The 12,976-nt window shown below is 46.1% G+C and overlaps 1 pseudogene; it reads left to right on the forward strand.

The window, feature by feature from the left end:
- LOC135057077 (oocyte zinc finger protein XlCOF7.1-like) overlaps nucleotides 1-12,976 on the forward strand; it is a 211,787-nt pseudogene that overhangs the window by 64,550 nt on the left and 134,261 nt on the right.

A 12,976-nucleotide genomic window follows, 5' to 3' on the forward strand; every position in this document is an offset into this window, starting at 1 on the left:
CGGCGGCTGAACGCGCACGGCGTCCCTGGTTGCTAGGCGCCGGGCCGCACCGCCGAGCGGACCCCGGCGCCTAACACATACTAAATGGGATAATATTAGGGGATTCTGTACTGGAAAAAGACTTAGGTATTCACATAGATAGCAAACTAAGCAGCAGTACCCAAAGTAGGAGTGCAGCAAAGAAGCCAAATAAGATATTAGAATGCATAAAACGGGGAATTGATGCAAGGAATAAGAGTGTTATACTCCCATTATACAAATTGCTATTGAAGCCACATCTCGAATACTGTGTACAATTTTGGGCACCATACTACAAAAAGTATATCCTGGACCTAGAAAAGGTTCAGAGGCGACCAAACTAATTAAGGGCATTAAGATGCTGCAATACGAGGAAAGGCTTGCAAGGCTAGGCATATTTACACTGGAAAAGAGGAGACTAAGAGGGGACATGATCAACATCTACAAATATATAAGTGGACAATACACAGAGCTTGTGCGGGACCTGTTTTGATAAGATCAGCACAGAGGACACGTGGTCACTCACTTAGGTTAGAGGAGAGGAGATTCCGCACAATGAGGCAAAAAGGTTTTTTCACAGTAAGGACACTACATGTTTGGAATTCCCTGCCTGAGAAAGTAGTAACAGCGGACTCAGTCAACACCTTTAAGAATGGGTTAGATAAATTCCTATTGGATAAGGATTTTCAGAGTTATGGTGTGTAGTCACGCACTATAGTTATAAAAACACAACTGCTGACATCAGCATCAGGCAAAATTAGTCCTACAATAAAACTGCATAGGAGATCACAAATGGTTGAACTAGATGGACAAATTGTCTTTTTTCAACCTTAGATACTATGTTAGTAAAATGTGGAAAATGTGAAGCGCTGTGAATACTTTCTGGATGCACTGTACGTGCTACCACTGGGTGAAATAATCAGACGTCATGACCTGGCCTACCACTGCTATGCAGATGACTTGTCTTTTGCTCCATGTACTGAGAACCCAACACCAATCCTAAATGGGATGGTAATGATGTCCCGGTGAACGGAATACTGGCTGTCAATATACCAACAGTGACATCCCGGCCGCCAGAATACCGTCAGTGGGGTGAGCGCTAAGAGTTCTCTTGCGGCCTCCCTGCGCTCGCTATGCTGCAGGCGCGGTGGCTCGTTGCGCTCATCACTGGTTTTATTCCCACTCTATGGGTGTCGTGGACACGAGAGAGAATAGCTGTGGTGAGTGCTGTCGGCATTCCCAGCTGTCGGGATCCTGAACGCCGGGATATTAACTACATCCCATCCTAAATGGTTGTCTAGCTGAGCTCCAGGGGTGGATGATGCCAGTTGGCTGTGACTCAGTCTTAGTGAAACGTGATAGAAGCTCACCAACAGGACAAGACTACAGCTTTGCCAACCAACTGGATTTATGCTTTGGGGTTCAGAGTTACAAAATGCTGACTGTGCGGAATCTTGGTGTTCTGGATTGTGGCTGACACAGACATCAGGTATCGGCCACATTCAAATCCTCGTACTTCCATCTGTGAACCATAGTCAGAATCAAGCACTTATTTCCCTCAGAAGATCTGCCTACAGTCATACATGTATTTGTATCCTCACACATAGACTACTGCAATGTCCTCTACCTGGGTCTCCCAGCAAACAAATTGCACCGCTTGTAGCCTGTACAGAATGCTGCAGCCAGGCTGTTACCTAACCAGCCCGTTCCTGCCACGTAACACCCATTCTCTGCTCCCTCCACCGGCTGCCTGTAAGATGGTGACTCTATTACATAATCTTACTGACTCTCCCAGCCCTACATGACCAGGGTCCATGGTACCAGAAGCAGCTTCTGCCTCCTTACTGCCCTGGTTACTTCCATCTGCAGATGAAGGACTGTTACCAGCAGTACCAAGAATCTCCAGTAATACATTTGGGTGTCAAACTTTTAGCTTTGTAGCCCTGACCGTGGATCTTGCTGCCTCGCACAGTCCAAGAGACCTCCACTCATGAGCCCTCATAAACAGGCTGATGACTGACCTGTTACGTGTTTCATTAATGCACCGTTAGTTCCTAAATAATATATCCCACATGCTTAGTCCTTTATTGTGTTGTTTCTTTTGTATCTTGTGCTGTGTGCCAGTTTGTATGATGTGTGTTGCTGCGAGACAATATGGCGGCCATAGGAACGTGTTTTCACTTGTAGTTTCCCATTCTTATGGCAGACACTCATCTTGATCAGGAGTGTTGTGGGATACTAGATCCTATCCATATATACATTGCCATTTGTATTAGAGTCACCCGGGTTCCATCTGCAGCGGTTTGTTGTATGTTACATCTATATGGTGCGGACAATCCCCTGTATGATTTCATTATAAAAGCTTTTGCTTGCTACTAATTATTGCTTTTATTTTTTATTTTGTTGTATATTCCAGTCGGAGTAATTCCCCATTATATGTCTAATCCCGGAGTGAGCCCCAGAAGATTTCACATAACCTATATGAGTTTTCCATCATCCTGTTTGGTGTAAGAGCTTGCACGGCGGTTACTGTCCGTCACATTCAGGTGGTATAATGGAAATGGGACTGTCTGGACTTTGAGAGAGACGTGGACACTATCCCGCATTACTGTTTGAACATGTGTGGAGTGTGACTCCTCCCTACAATATTACACTATTGTGGTTCTTATTTGCTCCCACGTCTCCATCTTGCAGGCTATTAAATAAGACCTATAGCTGGTATAGATACACATAATATTGCATAAGACTGAATACTGTATCTGACCATATAGAAATAATGAGACTGCGCTTCTCACTTTCATCACAATTTTATACAATAATAAGTAAAACATGAACAATACATAGATACCGGCCAGTATCACACACTTTCACACAAGAAATGCAATCACAAATCTAAAAATAAGCCCAGAAATATTGGCAACCAATGTAATTGCCGAGATTTCCACATAAATTGTTCTTACTTGATAATCAATTTCCAATAAACATGATATATTGGATCTCAGTCCCAGTGGGGCTTCCACTTCAAATGATTCCATCTTTACATCCACATTAGTAATGGGTTAATACAGCGCAGTTAGTTTAGCATGCAGAATTCTCCAACGTGTTAGCACGTTCACAGCAATTAGTGCACACATGTAGTGTAGCAGAAATAAGCTCCAGTAAACACTTAGGGTACACCATGCAATGCACTCAAATAAGTCCCTTTCCCCATTGCTGTAATAACCAGGATGGCACGCTGGTAGATGTACTCCGGTTCCTATCCCCTTAGCACTGAAGTATCATAGGGTAACGCTGGTAGATGTACTCCGGTTCCTCTCCCCTTAGCACTGGGGTATCGTAGTGTAGCACGCTGGTAGATGTACTCCGGTTCCTTTCCCCTTAGCACTGGGGTATCATAGTGTAGCACGCTGGTAGATGTACTCCGGTTCCTCTCCCCTTAGCACTGGGGTATCGTAGGGTAACGCTGGTAGATGTACTCCGGTTCCTCTCCCCTTAGCGCTGGGGTATCGTAGTGTAGCACACTGGTAGATGTACTTTTGTTCCTCTCCCCTTAGCACTGGGGTATTGTAGTGTAGCACGCTGGTAGATGTACTCCGGTTCCTCTCCCCTTAGCACTGAGGTATCGTAGTGTAGCATGCTGATAGATGTACTCCGGTTCCTCTCCCCTTAGCACTGGGGTATCGTATTGTAGCAAGCTGGTAGATGTACTCCGGTTCCTCTCCCCTTAGCACTGGGGTATCGTAGTGTAGCACGCTGGTAGATGTACTCTGGTTCCTCTCCCTTTAGCACTGGGGTATCGTAGTGTAGCACGCTGGTAGAAGTACTCCGGTTCCTCTCCCCTTAGCACTGGGGTATCATAGGGTAACATTGGTAGATGTACTCCGGTTCCTCTCCCCTTAGCGCTGGGGTATCGTAGTGTAGCACGCTGGTAGATGTACTCCGGTTCCTCTCCCCTTAGCACTGGGGTATCGTAGTGTAGCACGCTGCTAGATGTACTCTGGTTCCTCTCCCCTTAGCACTGGGGTATCGTAGTGTAGCACGCTGGTAGATGTACTCTGGTTCCTCTCCCCTTAGCACTGGGGTATCGTAGTGTAGCATGCTGGTAGATGTACTCCGGTTCCTCTCCCCTTAGTACTGGTGTATCGTAGTGTAGCACGCTGGTAGATGTATTGCGGTTCCTCTCCCCTTAGCACTGGGGTATCGTAGTGAAGCACGCTGGTAGATGTACTCCGGTTCCTCCCCTTTAGCACTGGGGTATCATAGGGTAACGCTGGTAGATGTACACCGGTTCCTCTCCCCTTAGCGCTGGGGTATCGTAGTGTAGCACGCTGGTAGATGTACTCCGGTTCCTCTCCCCTTAGCACTGGGGTATCATAGGGCAACGCTGGTAGATGTACTCCGGTTCCTCTCCCCTTAGCGCTGGGGTATCGTAGTGTAGCACGCTGGTAGATGTACTCCGGTTCCTCTCCCCTTAGCACTGAGGTATATTAGTGTAGCACGCTGGTAGATGTACTTCTGTTCCTCTCCCCTTAGCACTGTGGTATCATAGTGTAGCAGTGAACCGGCCAACTCCATCTTTATACCATTTCTGATGAACCTTGTTGGCTGGATAAGGATCTTTTCTAACAATGGGGGTAATTCTGAGTTGATAGCAGCAGGATCTTTGTTAGCAGTTGGGCAAAACCATGTGCACTGCAGGGGAGGCAGATATAACGTGCAGAGAGAGTTAGATTTGGGTGGGGTGTGTTCAATCTGCAATCTAAATTGCAGTGTAAAAATAAAGCAGCCCGTATTTACCCTGCACAAAAAAAAATAACCCACCCAAATCTAACTCTCTCTGCACATGTTATATCTGCCTCCCCTGCAGTGCACATGGTTTTGCCCAACTGCTAACAAAAATCCTGCTGCAATCAACTCAGAATTACCCCCCATACTAGACATTGTTTTTATTTGTTCATCGGACTTAACAACTTCCTACTGGGAACCCCTTATGAGTGAAAAGAAATAAGAAACATACGAGTTCTTTTTCCTAATATATATACATATGGGCTGTTTTTTGGTGATGGTGACACCTGTTTGGGAGTTCTTTTTGTTAAAGCTGCTATTTTGCGCATATCTCTGGCAATCACATTTCTTTTTGGCTATTTGAATACGTTTCGGTGCCACTAATCCAGTCAGATGCCACTCTATAATTAGTATACACGGTAAATTAAGGCCACCCAGGTCACCTTTCTGTTGCAGTGTAAATAATGAGATCCTGGGATGTTTGTTCTCCCAAATAAATTTAGAAAGAGCCTTATATAAGAGTGATAACATATTGTTAGATGGGTAAACAGGGAGTATTTGGAGGACATTCAGAAACCGGGGGAAACATCATTTTACAGAGATGACAACGCCCAATATATGTTAAAGGGAGATGAGGCCATTTTGAACAGCCCATGAGAGTCCTTTGAAGAAGTGGGTTGTAATTACAGTCATGTAGTAATGACGGGTGTCAAGGTATCTTTGGAATACGGTCATTAGGTCGACCACTGAAGGTCGACATGTACTAGGCCAAAAGGTTGACATGAGTTTTTAAATTTCCCCCCCACTTTTTGGTCTTTTTCATACTTTACGATCCGCGTGGATTACGATTGGGAATAGTAACCTGGGTCGAGTGCAGCAGTAGCGGAGCGAGGCACCTTGCCAGAAGCATGGCAAGCAAAGCGAGCCATACGAGGAGACACGGTGCACTAATTGGGGTTCCCCATCACTTTACAGAAAAAACACCAAAAACAGTCCAAAAACTCATGTCGACCTTTTCACCCGTTGACCTAGTACATGTCAACCTAATGCCCATGTCGACCTTCAGTGGTTGACCTAAGTTGGGTCGACCCAACGACCCATACCATTATGCCTAAATAGGTAAAACAGTCACCCTCTGCCCACTGAAAGGGGAAGGAATCTCGCCACCCTCGTCCCTCGGGGAAAAAGGCCAATGCTTCTGTCTTAAGACAGTTGATGTTGAACCCCAAGACCACCCCAAAATCAGATAGCAAAGTAAGGACTCTTGGGATTGCAGTTTTAGGGTTTGAGAAGTAGAGGAGAACGTCATCAGCAAAAGCCAAAAACTTCACCTCTGCATCTCCGACCCGTATTCCTTGCCAGAGGGATTCTTTAATAAAATGTCAAAAAAGTGGGTCTATGGCAAGATTAAATAAGAGGGGAGAGTGGACAACCCTGTCTTGTGCCTCTGGCTATAGGGAAACAACGGGTGTTGTCAGAGTTAACAGTTAAAAATGGGGTCATGATAAAGGGTGGAGAATACATGAAGGTGACGCCAAATCCCTGTACCTGGAATACCCGTAAGAGGTGATCCCAGAATACCCTGTCGTAATGCCTTATCAGCGTCACAACTTACCACCAAGTTACCTACCAGGCCAGCATAGTGCATCGCCGTCATAGCAGCTAAAAGAGTTCTGATATTACGGACCGAGTGTCTGTGACACGTGAATCCCGTTTGGGCAGGGTGAATCAGTTTGGATAGTATAGGTTGTAGTCGGGAGGAAAGCAATTTCGTAAATATTTTGAAGTCTTGATTCAGTAAGGAGATTGGCCTGTATAAAGAGGGAAGTGTCGGATCCTTGTTAGGCATCAAAAGTAGAATAATCCTAGCTCTATTAAACCGTGGGGACGCCGGCTCACCAGAAAGAATGGAATTAAATAGCTGGGCAAGAAATGGAGAAACTTGTGTTTATAAAGATTTATAGTATGCAGCAGACAGACCATCCGGCCATGGGGATTTACCTGCAGGGAGTGATTTGATTGTGTGTTCTACCTCCTGTGCTGTGACTGGGGACAGAAATTCCTTGTCATCTGCAGTGAGTACCGGACGGTTAAGGTGGGTTAGGAACTCCATTCCTGCTATTGGGTCATCTATGAGGGCACTATAAAAAGGATTCAAAATAATTCAAAAAGGTTGAGTTTATTTCAGTCTGAGAGGTGGAGAGAGGGCTGTCATGTAATTGGATTGATAAAATTGGGGTCGCAGCCGTGGAAGCATGCACTATACTGGCCAGGAGTTTCCCAGGTCTATTTCTCCACCGAAAGTATCATTTTTTCTGGTAATTGAGGTTCATCTGGGCCCTTTCCGTGCAAAGAGTGTCGTAGAAGTCTTTGGCTTGTTTATACAAAAGGTGTGAAGATTCTGAGGGATTGGCCATTAATGCAGAATACACCAGAGAAACTGCTGTGGAGGCTTGGGAGAATATTTGGGTAAGTTTTTTCTTTTTGGCTGCAGCGTAAGCGATAATACGTCCCCTTAAAGCCGGTTTAGACGCTGTCCAAAATAAGTTAATATCTGGGCAATGGATACTATTGTCTGTATGATAATTAGAGAAAGACTGTGTCAAATAGGTTACAAACTCATCAGTAGACGCTAAATTATCAGGGTTATAAGAAAAAGTTTGGGGCTTAAGCAGGGTGATAAGTCATCCAAATAGGAGAGTGGTCTGATTATAAGATGTCCTTTAAGGCTACCTGTTCTACTTTGTGTAAAAGAGAACTGGATATCAACCAATAATCTAATTGGGAGAAGTATTTATGGTGGTGGGAATAAAAGGTATATTCATGAGAAGTGGGGTGAAAAAATCTCCAAGGGTCGATTAAGGTGAGAGAATCAATTAGAAGGGAAACTGAGGGGGGAGGTGAACCGATTATTTCTGAGGTATCTAGGACCTCCGGAAACATCCAGTTCCGGATCCATAATTACATTAAGGTCTCCAACCAAGATCACAATCTCCTCCGCCCAAGTCTGTAAATTGGAAAAAACATCAGAGAAAAATAATGTATTTGGGCCAGTAGGAGCGTAGAGACAAACTAAGGTGTATAGTTCCCCCTCCATGTCAACTTTCAGGAATAGGAAGCGTCCCTCTGGGTCACACCATTCATGGCAAATAACATATTGGACAGAATTGCTAAACATAATAAGGACCCCCCATGATTTGTTATGATAGGACGAATTAAAGCCATGGACCCAGGTGTCACACAGTGTGTTAGGATCAGAGACCTTCCCGTGTGTTTCCTGCAGGAAGACCACATCTGGGCAGAGGTTTTTTCAGATGGTTTAAGACTTTTTTTTGTTTAATGGGGGTGTTCAGCCCTTCTACATTCCAAGATATGTGATGTGGGGATATACTGGCGCCGGCTGAAATGCCAATAAGGGATGATAAGAATATTTATAATATAATATCACATGATTTTAATGAACATTAAGAAATATAAAAATGATTAATTATAAATATCACACAATTAAACGAAATGACTTTATAAATTCCCAATTAAAGGGAATGGGACCACTAGGATCTCACTTATGTATTGATTGTATATGCAGTCTCTGGTTAGGACTCGCTCCTCATTACTTGATATTTTGGTAGTTACCCAGTCCGTATGGAAATTATCCCTGTGGATCTCAGTTTGGCAGTTTAGGGATCCAATTAGCAGCAGGGTTTTTTTTCAAATTCCAGGTCTAGAAATGTCCAAATAGAGGTAGAAGAGTCCAATAAGTACCGGAGAAATATAGTGGATCCAATGGTGGTGGTCAGTGTCCTTGGCTCAACGCGTTTCGCTGGTCTAGTGACTGCCAGCTTCCTCAGGAAGCTGCTAATTGGATCCCTAAACTGCCAAACTGAGATCCACTGGGATAATTTCCATATGGACTGGGTAACTACCAAAATTGGCATTTCAGCCGGCGCCAGTATATCCCCACATCACCCTTCCGTTATATTAAGGGGTTGACCACCCCTTATACTGGCTGCCGCTAACTGCGCACTCATATCTTTCTTATTTCAAGATATGCACTTGATAGAGGTTTTGGGCTGTGGTTTGACATTGATTAAAGAGGACGCCATATTATTATCCTATACCTCATTTGGGAAGCTTGAGGCGGAAAACTAAACCTATGTAGGTCCCTGGCCCATCCCAGCAAGTAGGCCAATGAGGGAGTTCATACAATGTTTCTAAAGAAATGGTAACATTGGTAAATGGGATATGAGTGTGTGAAAAGCAACCGAATAGGCATCAAAAATATTCCGGTATGATGGCCCAAAGAGACATGTAAACCAATTAACTATTACAATCTGATAAGAAAAAGGAAAAAACAAGAAAAAAGGTGAAAGAGAAAATGAGATTTATGGTAAGAACTTACTGTTGTTAAATCTCTTTCTGCGAGGTACACTGGGCTACGCAAGGATTAACATTGGGGTGTAGAGTAGGATCTTGATACGAGGCACCAACAGGCTCAAAGCTTTTGACTGTTCCCAAGATGCACAGCGCCGCCTCCTCTATAACCCCGCCTCCATGCATAGGAGCTCAGTTTCGTTAACCAGCCCAATGCAGTAGCAGGTACCAGAGATGACAATCACTCGTAGCCAAAACACCACACACCACAGGAGAGGGTGTCAGCAGGTATGCCAATGCCAACCCAAAGAAGCTAAGTGCGCCAGGGTGGGCGCCTTGTGGAGCCCAGTGTACTTTGCAGAAAGAGATTTAACAATGGTAAGTTCTTACCATAAATCTCATTTCTCTGACGTCCTAGTGGATGCTGGGAACTCCGAAAGGACCATGTGGAATAGCGGCTCCGCAGGAGACTGGGCATAACTAAAGAAAGCTTTATGTCACCTGGTGTGCACTGGCTCCTCCCACCATGACCCTCCTCCAAGCCTCAGTTAGATTTTTGTGCCCGGCCGAGCTGGATGCACACTAGGGGCTCTCCTGAGCTTCTAGAAAGAAAGTATATGTTAGGTTTTTTATTTTACAGTGAGACCTGCTGGCAACAGGCTCACTGCACCGAGGGACTAAGGGGAGAAGAAGCGAACCTACCTGCTTGCAGCTAGCTTGGGCTTCTTAGGCTACTGGACACCATTAGCTACAGAGGGATCGACCGCATGGAACTGGCCTTGGTGTTCGGTCCCGGAGCCGCGCCGCCGTCCCCCTTACAGAGCGAGAAGCAAGAAGAGGTCCGGAAAATCGGCGGCAGAAGACATCAGTCTTCACCAAGGTAGCGCACAGCACTGCAGCTGTGCGCCATTGCTCCTCATACACACTTCACACTCCGGTCACTGAGGGTGCAGGGCGCTAGGGGGGGGGCGCCCTGAGCAGCAATAAAAACACCTTGGCTGGCAAATATATCACAATATATAGCCCCAGAGGCTATATATGTGATAATTACCCCTGCCAGAATCCATAAAAAAGCGGGAGAAAAGTCAGCAAAAAAAGGGGCGGAGCTATCTCCCTCAGCACACTGGCGCCATTTCTCCCTCACAGCTCCGCTGGAAGGAAGCTCCCTGGCTCTCCCCTGCAGTCTGCACTACAGAAAAGGGTAAAAAAGAGAGGGGGGGCACTAAATTTAGGCGCAGTATATATAACAGCAGCTATAGGGGACATAATTCAGTTAGTCCCTGCATTATATAGCGCTCTGGTGTGTGCTGGCATACTCTCACTCTGTCTCCCCAAAGGGCTTTTGTGGGGTCCTGTCCTCTGTTAGAGCATTCCCTGTGTGTGTGTGGTGTGTCGGTACGGCTGTGTCGACATGTTTGATGAGGATAATTATGTGGAGGCGGAGCAGATGCCTATAGAAGTGATGTCACCCCCTGCAGGGCAGACACCTGAGTGGATGGTCTTATGGAAGGAATTACGTGCAAGTGTCGACTCCTTACACAAAAAATTTGACGACATGCCAAATGCGGGACATCCGGCTTCTCAGCTCATGCCTGCCTAGGCGTCTCAAAGGCCATCAGGGGCTCTAAAAGGCCCGCTACCTCAGATGGCAGACGCAGATGTCGACACGGATACTGACACCAGTGTCGACGACGATGAGTCCAGTCTAATGTCCACTAAGGCCATTCGTTGCATGATTGAGGCAATGAAAGAGGTGTTACACATTTCTGATATAAACCCAGGTACCACTAAAAAGGGTATTATGTTTGGGGAGAAAAAACTACCCATAGTTTTTCCCCCATCGGAAGAATCAAATGAAGTGTGTAAAGAAGCGTGGGCTTTCTCCGATAAAAGATTGGTAATCTCTAAGAAGTTACTAATGGCGTTCCCTTTCCCGCCAGAGGATAGGGCACGTTGGGAAACACCTCCTAGGGTGGATAAAGCACTCACACGTTTGTCTAAAAAGGTGGCACTACCGTCTCCGGATACGGCCGCCCTCAAGGAACCTGCTGATAGAAAGCAGGAGGCGATCCTGAAGTCTGTATATACACACTCAGGCATTATACTTAGACCAGCTATTGCGTCAGCATGGATGTGCAGTGCTGCCGCTGCGTGGTCAGATTCCCTGTCAGAAAATACTGACACCCTAGACAGGGACACTATTCTGCTAACCGTAGAGCATATAAAAGACTCAGGTGGTCATTCCGAGTTGTTCGCTCTGTAAATTTCATCGCATCGCAGCGATTTTTCGCTTAGTGCGCATGCGCAATGTTCGCACTGCGACTGCGCCAAGTAAATTTGCTATGAAGTTAGGTTTTTTACTCACGGCTTTTTCATCGCTCCGGCGATCGTAGTGTGATTGACAGGAAATGGGTGTTACTGGGCGGAAACAGGCCGTTTTATGGGTGTGTGGGAAAAAACGCTACCGTTTCCGGAAAAAACGCAGGAGTGGCCGGAGAAACGGGGGAGTGTCTGGGCGAACGCTGGGTGTGTTTGTGACGTCAAACCAGGAACGACAAGCACTGAACTGATCGCAGATGCCGAGTAAGTCTGAAGCTACTCTGAAACTGCTAAGAAGTTTGTAATCGCAATATTGCGAATACATCGTTCGCAATTTTAAGAAGCTAAGATTCACTCCCAGTAGGCGGCGGCTTAGCGTGTGCAACTCTGCTAAAATCGCCTTGTGAGCGAACAACTCGGAATGACCACCTCAGTCTTATACATGAGAGATGCATAGAGGGAGATCTGCCGGCTGGCATCTAAAATAAGTGCATTGTCCATTTCTGCTAGGAGAGGCTTATGGACTCGGCAGTGGACAGGGGATGCAGATTCGAAAAGGCACATGGAAGTTTTGCCTTATAAAGGTGAGGAGTTATTTGGGGATGGTCTCTCGGACCTAGTTTCCACAGCAACTGCTGTGAAGTCAGCATTTTTACCCCATGTTCCCTCACAGCCTAAGAAGGCGCCGTTTTATCAGGTAGAGTCCTTTCGGACCCAGAAAAACAGGCGTGGAAAAGGCGGGTCCTTTCTGTCCAGAGGCAGAGTTAGGGGGAAAAGGCTGCAACAAACAGCAGGTTCCCAGGAGCAAAAGTCCTCCCCCGCTTCTTCCAAGTCCGCCGCATGACGGTGGGGCTCCACAGGCGGAGCCAGGTACGGTGGGGGGCTGCCTCAAGAATTTCAGCGATCAGTGGGCTCGCTCACAGGTGGATCCCTGGATCCTTCAAATAGTATCTCAAGGGGTACAAACTGGAATTCGAGGCGTCTCCACCCCACCGGTTCCTAAAATCTGCCTTGCCGATTACTCCCTCAGACAGGGAGGCTGTGCTAGCGGCAATTCACACGCTGTATTCCCAGCAGGTGATAATCAAGGTGCCCCTACTTCAACAAGGGCGGGGTTACTATTCCACACTGTTTGTGGTACCGAAACCGGACGGTTCGGTGAGACCCATTTTAAATTTGAAATCCTTGAACACATACATAAAAAAATTCAAGTTCAAGATGGAATCGCTCAGGGCGGTTATTGCAAGCCTGGACGAGGGGGATTACATGGTATCCCTGGACATCAAGGATGCTTACCTGCATGTCCCCATTTACCATCCTCACCAGGAGTACCTCAGATTTGTGGTACAGGATTGCCATTACCAATTCCAGATGCTGCCGTTTGGACTGTCCACGGCATCGAGGGTGTTTACCAAGGTAATGGCGGAAATGATGATACTCCTTCGAAAAAAGGGAGTTTTAATTATCCCGTACTTGGACGATC

The sequence above is a fragment of the Pseudophryne corroboree genome, chromosome 3 (assembly GCF_028390025.1).
Source record: "Pseudophryne corroboree isolate aPseCor3 chromosome 3, aPseCor3.hap2, whole genome shotgun sequence".
Lineage (NCBI taxonomy): Eukaryota > Metazoa > Chordata > Amphibia > Anura > Myobatrachidae > Pseudophryne > Pseudophryne corroboree.